General features: G+C 36.0%; 1 protein-coding gene across 1 annotated transcript in view; it reads left to right on the plus strand.

The window, feature by feature from the left end:
• Nucleotides 1-6,010, plus strand: part of LOC106875495 (sperm-tail PG-rich repeat-containing protein 2-like) — a 528,252-nt gene that overhangs the window by 11,498 nt on the left and 510,744 nt on the right. The window lies entirely within an intron of this gene.

The following is a 6,010-nucleotide window of genomic DNA, read 5'->3' on the forward strand; positions in this document are numbered from 1 at the left end:
ATATATATATATATATATAATATTAATAATATATAAATATGCATATATCCCTACATATATGTACAAACCTACATATATATGTATTTAAATTTAATAATAGGATGAATTCTTTTATAAGAATTTATCAAGTAGCTAGCGTGGAAAAAACCTCATAAAGGACAAAAATCCATCGTTTATTCCCCAAAATATATCTATTTATATAAGGGCGTTACTATACAAGAATGCCTCACGCTAAGAGGGACTCTAAGGTCAAACTACCGTTATCAACACATTTTTACCGAACACGAGGAAATGCAGCTCTCAAAGCTAGACCCTTAAATGCGTGAGGCATTCTTGTATAGTAATGCCCTTATATAAATAAATACATATATATGTATATATATATATATACATGCATATATGGGTACAGGATATCAAAAAAACATTAAACACAATGAGAAACGAAAACATAAAAACGAAAATATAGAAAACGAACTTTTTTCGAACAACGAAAAAGACAAACAGAAATAGACGTGCAACATAGAGAGTATAACCCTTCGTCAGTTGTCCCTGTTCCATTTACTCTGCATTTCGAAGGCAGAAAATCAACATACTCAAAGCAGACTTAGGATAATGAACAACGTGTCTCCACTATGCAAACCCTATGAAACAAAGAAACATGTACAGAGCTTCATGCACCACATGCAATTCTCTGGATATTATCAGGAAGATAGGGTTTGGTATACGGAGGAGCTAGAAAGAAATTAGATAGCATTATATGTAATGAAACCAGTGGTACCTGCCCCAGATATAGAAGTAAAGACTGGAATAGGATACAGAGAGTTTGTGACGAAGCAAACAGGGTGAACATGTGGTACAAGATTGACGAATATCCAGGAGTGACGAATATCCAGGAGTGATGTTTGTAGAGGCCACAGCCCATGGAGAACTAGCCTGAAGATTTAAGAAAGCTCTGAAGGAGGCCAGACTCAACATTAAGATCGTTGAAAAGCCAGGGGCTCCATCAGGTCACAACTGTGTTGGACGTACCTCTTTGAGAATACTACATGCATCAATGATATAACTAACAATGATAACCTACCCTATAGTAAGAATTCAAATAAAGTAGCCCTGAAAAGGGCTTTAATGCATTTCCAGAGTCTATAGAAGTTAGGAGGAAATACTAATAAGTTATGTATACTAAAATCGTGAAGCATGTTAGTAATAACAGGCTAATCAGATGTGAGATAATTACATTTCAAAGTAAATAACTCTGAAAAGGGTTTTTGTGTGCACCCAGAGAATATAATCCTCAGGGGCGCTAGAGTTGAAATAGATTTACAATGAATGTAGAAACAAACTGACATTTAGTTTTACAGTAGACATACAAATAAATTTGCATATAGATTTAAAAATAAAATAACGTGTAGATTATTGATACATTTACAACACTTAAAAATATTACAGTTAAATAATAAATACCTGATGATTTGGTGAATCTTATTCAATTTGCAAAGCTTCTTGATAAACAACATTTTTATACTTTCCTTGTGGGGCATAAATAAACAAATGATTAGGATTGCCGACTCTTGAGCATCCCACTTAAAGTTAACCTTGGAAGAAAACTGGTTCCGCAAAATTCAGACCTACCACATCCAAGGACTGTCCCTGGGCCTTGTTAATGCTCATTACAAAGCTCAGTCTCAACAGGAATTGCAGGCACTTGTACTGGAAAGGCATATCCAAAGGAAAAAGTGGAATTCTAGGAATGAATACAGGCTCACCGCTTGCTTTACGAGTCAAAATTGTTGTCTCCAAGACTGTTGGCATCATTTGCTTTATTATAAGTCGTGGTGCCATTGCAAAACTTTGGTGGATCGAGGTTTCGAAGCAGCATAACTGGTGCTCCAATCTTGAGGTGGGAGGCCGGGTGGTATTAGACGATTCAAGAATTCAACTGGATAATTCACAGCTTCATCGATGTTGAGTACAGCGTCAATGGAATTGTAGATGTGACGCTCACCTGGCAACTGTTCCAGAAGTTTAAAGTTCAAATCAACAACTTCCACATTCTTTGGAACTAAAATGGCACAAGTTTTCAGGCAGATGTGATATGTAAACTGGTTTCTCAAGTTAGGAAACACCTTATTCATTAGTTCCTTTAAATCAGATACCAAATGTCCAGAAGGCACGCTCACCTGGCCATACTTCTCGCCAACCGAAGTGCTATTACTGATGTCCAATAGTTTCTTTGAAAAGGTTCTGCCTGCATTATCACCACTGAGCTGCACTTTCATGTTGGTTGTGAGTCTTAGCTTTTGCACACTGCTTCATAAGTAGGATGACTTTATGTTGGCAATTACTTCATCACCTCGATGGCAGTTACTCAGAAGTAAATGCTGGCATTTACTTCATCACCTCAGTGTGACAATTTTTTTCTCGTGTTTTTTTGAGTGCATTCAATCTATCTGACCTCCAGTTGCACCACAAACCACTTATTTCCGGAAAAGAAAGCAGGTAGTGGTAGGGACCTCGGAGTTTCCCACCAATAGAGTTTTGTTACACAGGTTTTTGTTTTTCTTTTCCAGTTTGTTTTACATACTTTCAACAAATGTGACATCGAAATCACGCATAAACAGATCCTTCCCCCAGAAAAGGAAAGATTTGGCTTCAAGAAAATGTTATTGTTTCAATCCAAATGAAAATAAATATTACATGTTAACACACATGGGGTATAATACTGTTACCTTGTAAAATTTGATTTGATGGAGCTATTTGAGAATGCATAGGGAACAGACAGACAAAGAATTATATATATATATGAGCGTGGCCGTTGCCAGTACCGCCTGACTGGCTCCCGTAGGATTTTCGAGTGAGATCGTTGCCAGTGCCCCTGGACTGGCTTGTGCGGGTAGCACATAAAAGACACCATTTCGAGCGTGGGCGTTTTCGTGCGGGTGACACGTAAAAGCACCCACTACACTCTCTGAGTGGTTGGCGTTAGGAAGGGCATCCAGCTGTAGAAACTCTGCCAAATTAGATTGGAGCCTGGTGTTGCCATCCGGTTTCACCAGTCCTCAGTCAAATCGTCCAACCCATGCTAGCATGGAAAGCGGACGTTAAACGATATATATATATATATATATATATATATTGATAGAAAAGGTAAGACAACAAAAGAAAGAAAGAGACCTCAATATTATGTAAATAGAGGAATTTATCTGTAAATAATATGTGACAATTATTCGGCAGCCATGATAAAACTCCGAGTTTCGGATGCCGGGGTGGGAGCCCACGCCAACATCTCTTCAGTTAACCGGCCATTGAAAATTCCTGTGAAAAATGACCGTTAAACAAAGGGAAATTACTGTGTGATTGACCGTCATTAAGACAAAAGAGCTAATAGACCGCTAAGTAAGGGGAGGGGGTAAAAGTAATTGAGTAAAGAAGTCTTAACCACACAGTCATGTCTTTGTTTATGTAACAGAACCCTTCCCATTTCTTTTCGATGGTGTTTTGGTTTCAGTCCATCACCTCAGCTTTCCATGCTGGCATGGGTTGGATGGTTTGACATGGAGCTGGATAGTTGGGAGCTTTTGGACTCTAGCTGTCTGTTTTTGCATGGTTTCTATAGCTGGATCCCCTTCCTAATGCCAACCACTTAACCAAGTGTACCGGGTGCTTTTTACGTGTCATTGTCCGTTATGGGTGTGTTAACACAGCACTGGCACAGGTGTTTTTGAAGTGGCACCACTTAAATAATTAATAATATTGTTTTATATGTATATATATATATATATATATATATTCAAATGAGTATATGGATGTATATTAATATATATGCATGTGTATTTATTCATGTGTATATACATACATATATACATTTATATGTGTGTGGGTATGTGTATATATGTATCATTGTGTGGAGGCACAATGGCTCAGTGGTAAGGGCAGCGGACTCGCGGTCATAGGATCGCGGTTTCGATTCCCAGACTGGGTGTTGTCAGTGTTTATTGAGCGAAAAACACCCAAAGCTCCACGAGGCTCTGGCAGGGGATGATGGAGAACCCTGCTGTACTCTTTCACCACAACTTTCTCTCACTCTTACTTCCTGTTTCTGTTGTGCCTGTAATTCAGAGGGTCAGCCTTGTCACACTGTGTCACGCTGAATATCTCCGAGAACTACGTTAAGGGTACACGTGTCTGTGGAGTGCTCAACCACTTGCACGTTAATTTCAGGAGCAGGCTGTTCCGTTGATCGGATCGACTGGAACCCTCGACGTCGTAAGCGACGGAGTGCCAACAACAACATATATATGTTTATATGTATTTATGTGTATTTGGGTGTGTGTATAAATATGTATGATTTACACTATAATCTGATGGTCATGAAAAATAATCTAGTGGATGAATGTTTACTGAGGGCTCTGTAAACTATGTATAACGGAACAGTAAGAAAGAAGACATTCAACAATGAATACACTATACATACATACATACATACATACATATGAATGGTGAGGAGTGGTCATACACACACACACATGCGTATATATAAATAAAGATGTTTATGTATATGTATATATTAAAATGTATATACAGATGTATATAAATATCTGTATGCGTGTATATTTGTGTAAATACATATGCATGCATGCACACACACACACATAATTGTATATGCAGATGTATGTATATGTGTGTGTGTGTATGTGTATATATATATATATATATATGTGTATGTATATATATATATATATATATATATATATATATATATATATATATATATATATATATATATATATATACGCATACATTTAAATTTGTCAGAACTGTCCACTAGATGGTGAATCAACACACACAGACACACACATACACACACTATTTATACACACACATACATATTTGTATTTGTTCTCTCAAGGGTTTCACTAACCTACCCACTGCAACCACCACCACCACCACCACCCAACAACAACAACAACAGCTGCTGCACGGCACCAAAAAATCATTCCATCACAGAAACAGAAGAATATGTAATTTTCTATCTATAGAATTAATTAACCGTAATTCTCTCGAAGATTTTGAAAATCTCTGAATCATCAAATCGTCATCATTATTATTATTATTGTTGTTGTTGTTGTTGTTTTCTTTTGTGCTTTTTTTTTTGGTATTTTTTTATCACTCCTAAGATTTTTCTGAAAGTAAAAGAAAATTTAAAAAAAAAACATAAAAAAAGCAAAAAAAAAAAAAAAAATGAAAAGTAAAAATAAAATGCTTGTACATAAATATAAACAAACACACTTCAAGAAAACAAAAACTATCGAAAAATCGAAAATTAAAATTAAAATGGCGAAAATGAAGCAAAACAACAACAACCACAACAACAACAACAATAAGTACAAAAACAAAAGACTTAAAAGTAGAAGCAGCAACAACAATAATAAAGTTAATTTATAAAAATAAAGTGGAATAATGATGAAAAAATTAGATGAAAATGTAAAAAAAAAAAAAAAAAAAAACATAATAAAGGAAAAAACTGCAAATGTTTTCGTAAATTTTTTGGAAAGGAAAAAGGGTTTTGTTTTTTTCTGCTGAGTAAGATTTTTCTAGATCATGATAATAATAGTAATAATAATAATAATAATCATCGTTTAACGTCCGCCTTCCATGCTAGCATGGGTTGGACGATTTGACTGAGGTCTGGTGAAACCAGATGGCTACACCAGGCTCCAATCTGATCTGGCAGAGTTTCTACAGCTGGATGCCCTTCCTAACGCCAACCACTCCGAGAGTGTAGAGGGTGCTTTTATGTGCCAGAAATTTAGAAACAACATGCTGTACTGTTTGGCATTCATGCCAGAAACTCCAATATGAACATTTCAGAGTGTTTGAAATAATTTAACAAAAAACTATATAAATTAATAAAGGACTGAACCAGTGCGTGTGTTTATTACCGGCATAATGCCTCTCCCAAGGTTTAATTATATATTTATATATATATGCACATACATGTGTGTGTGTATAG

Source organism: Octopus bimaculoides, chromosome 29 (assembly GCF_001194135.2).
Source record: "Octopus bimaculoides isolate UCB-OBI-ISO-001 chromosome 29, ASM119413v2, whole genome shotgun sequence".
Classification (NCBI taxonomy): Eukaryota; Metazoa; Mollusca; class Cephalopoda; order Octopoda; family Octopodidae; genus Octopus; species Octopus bimaculoides.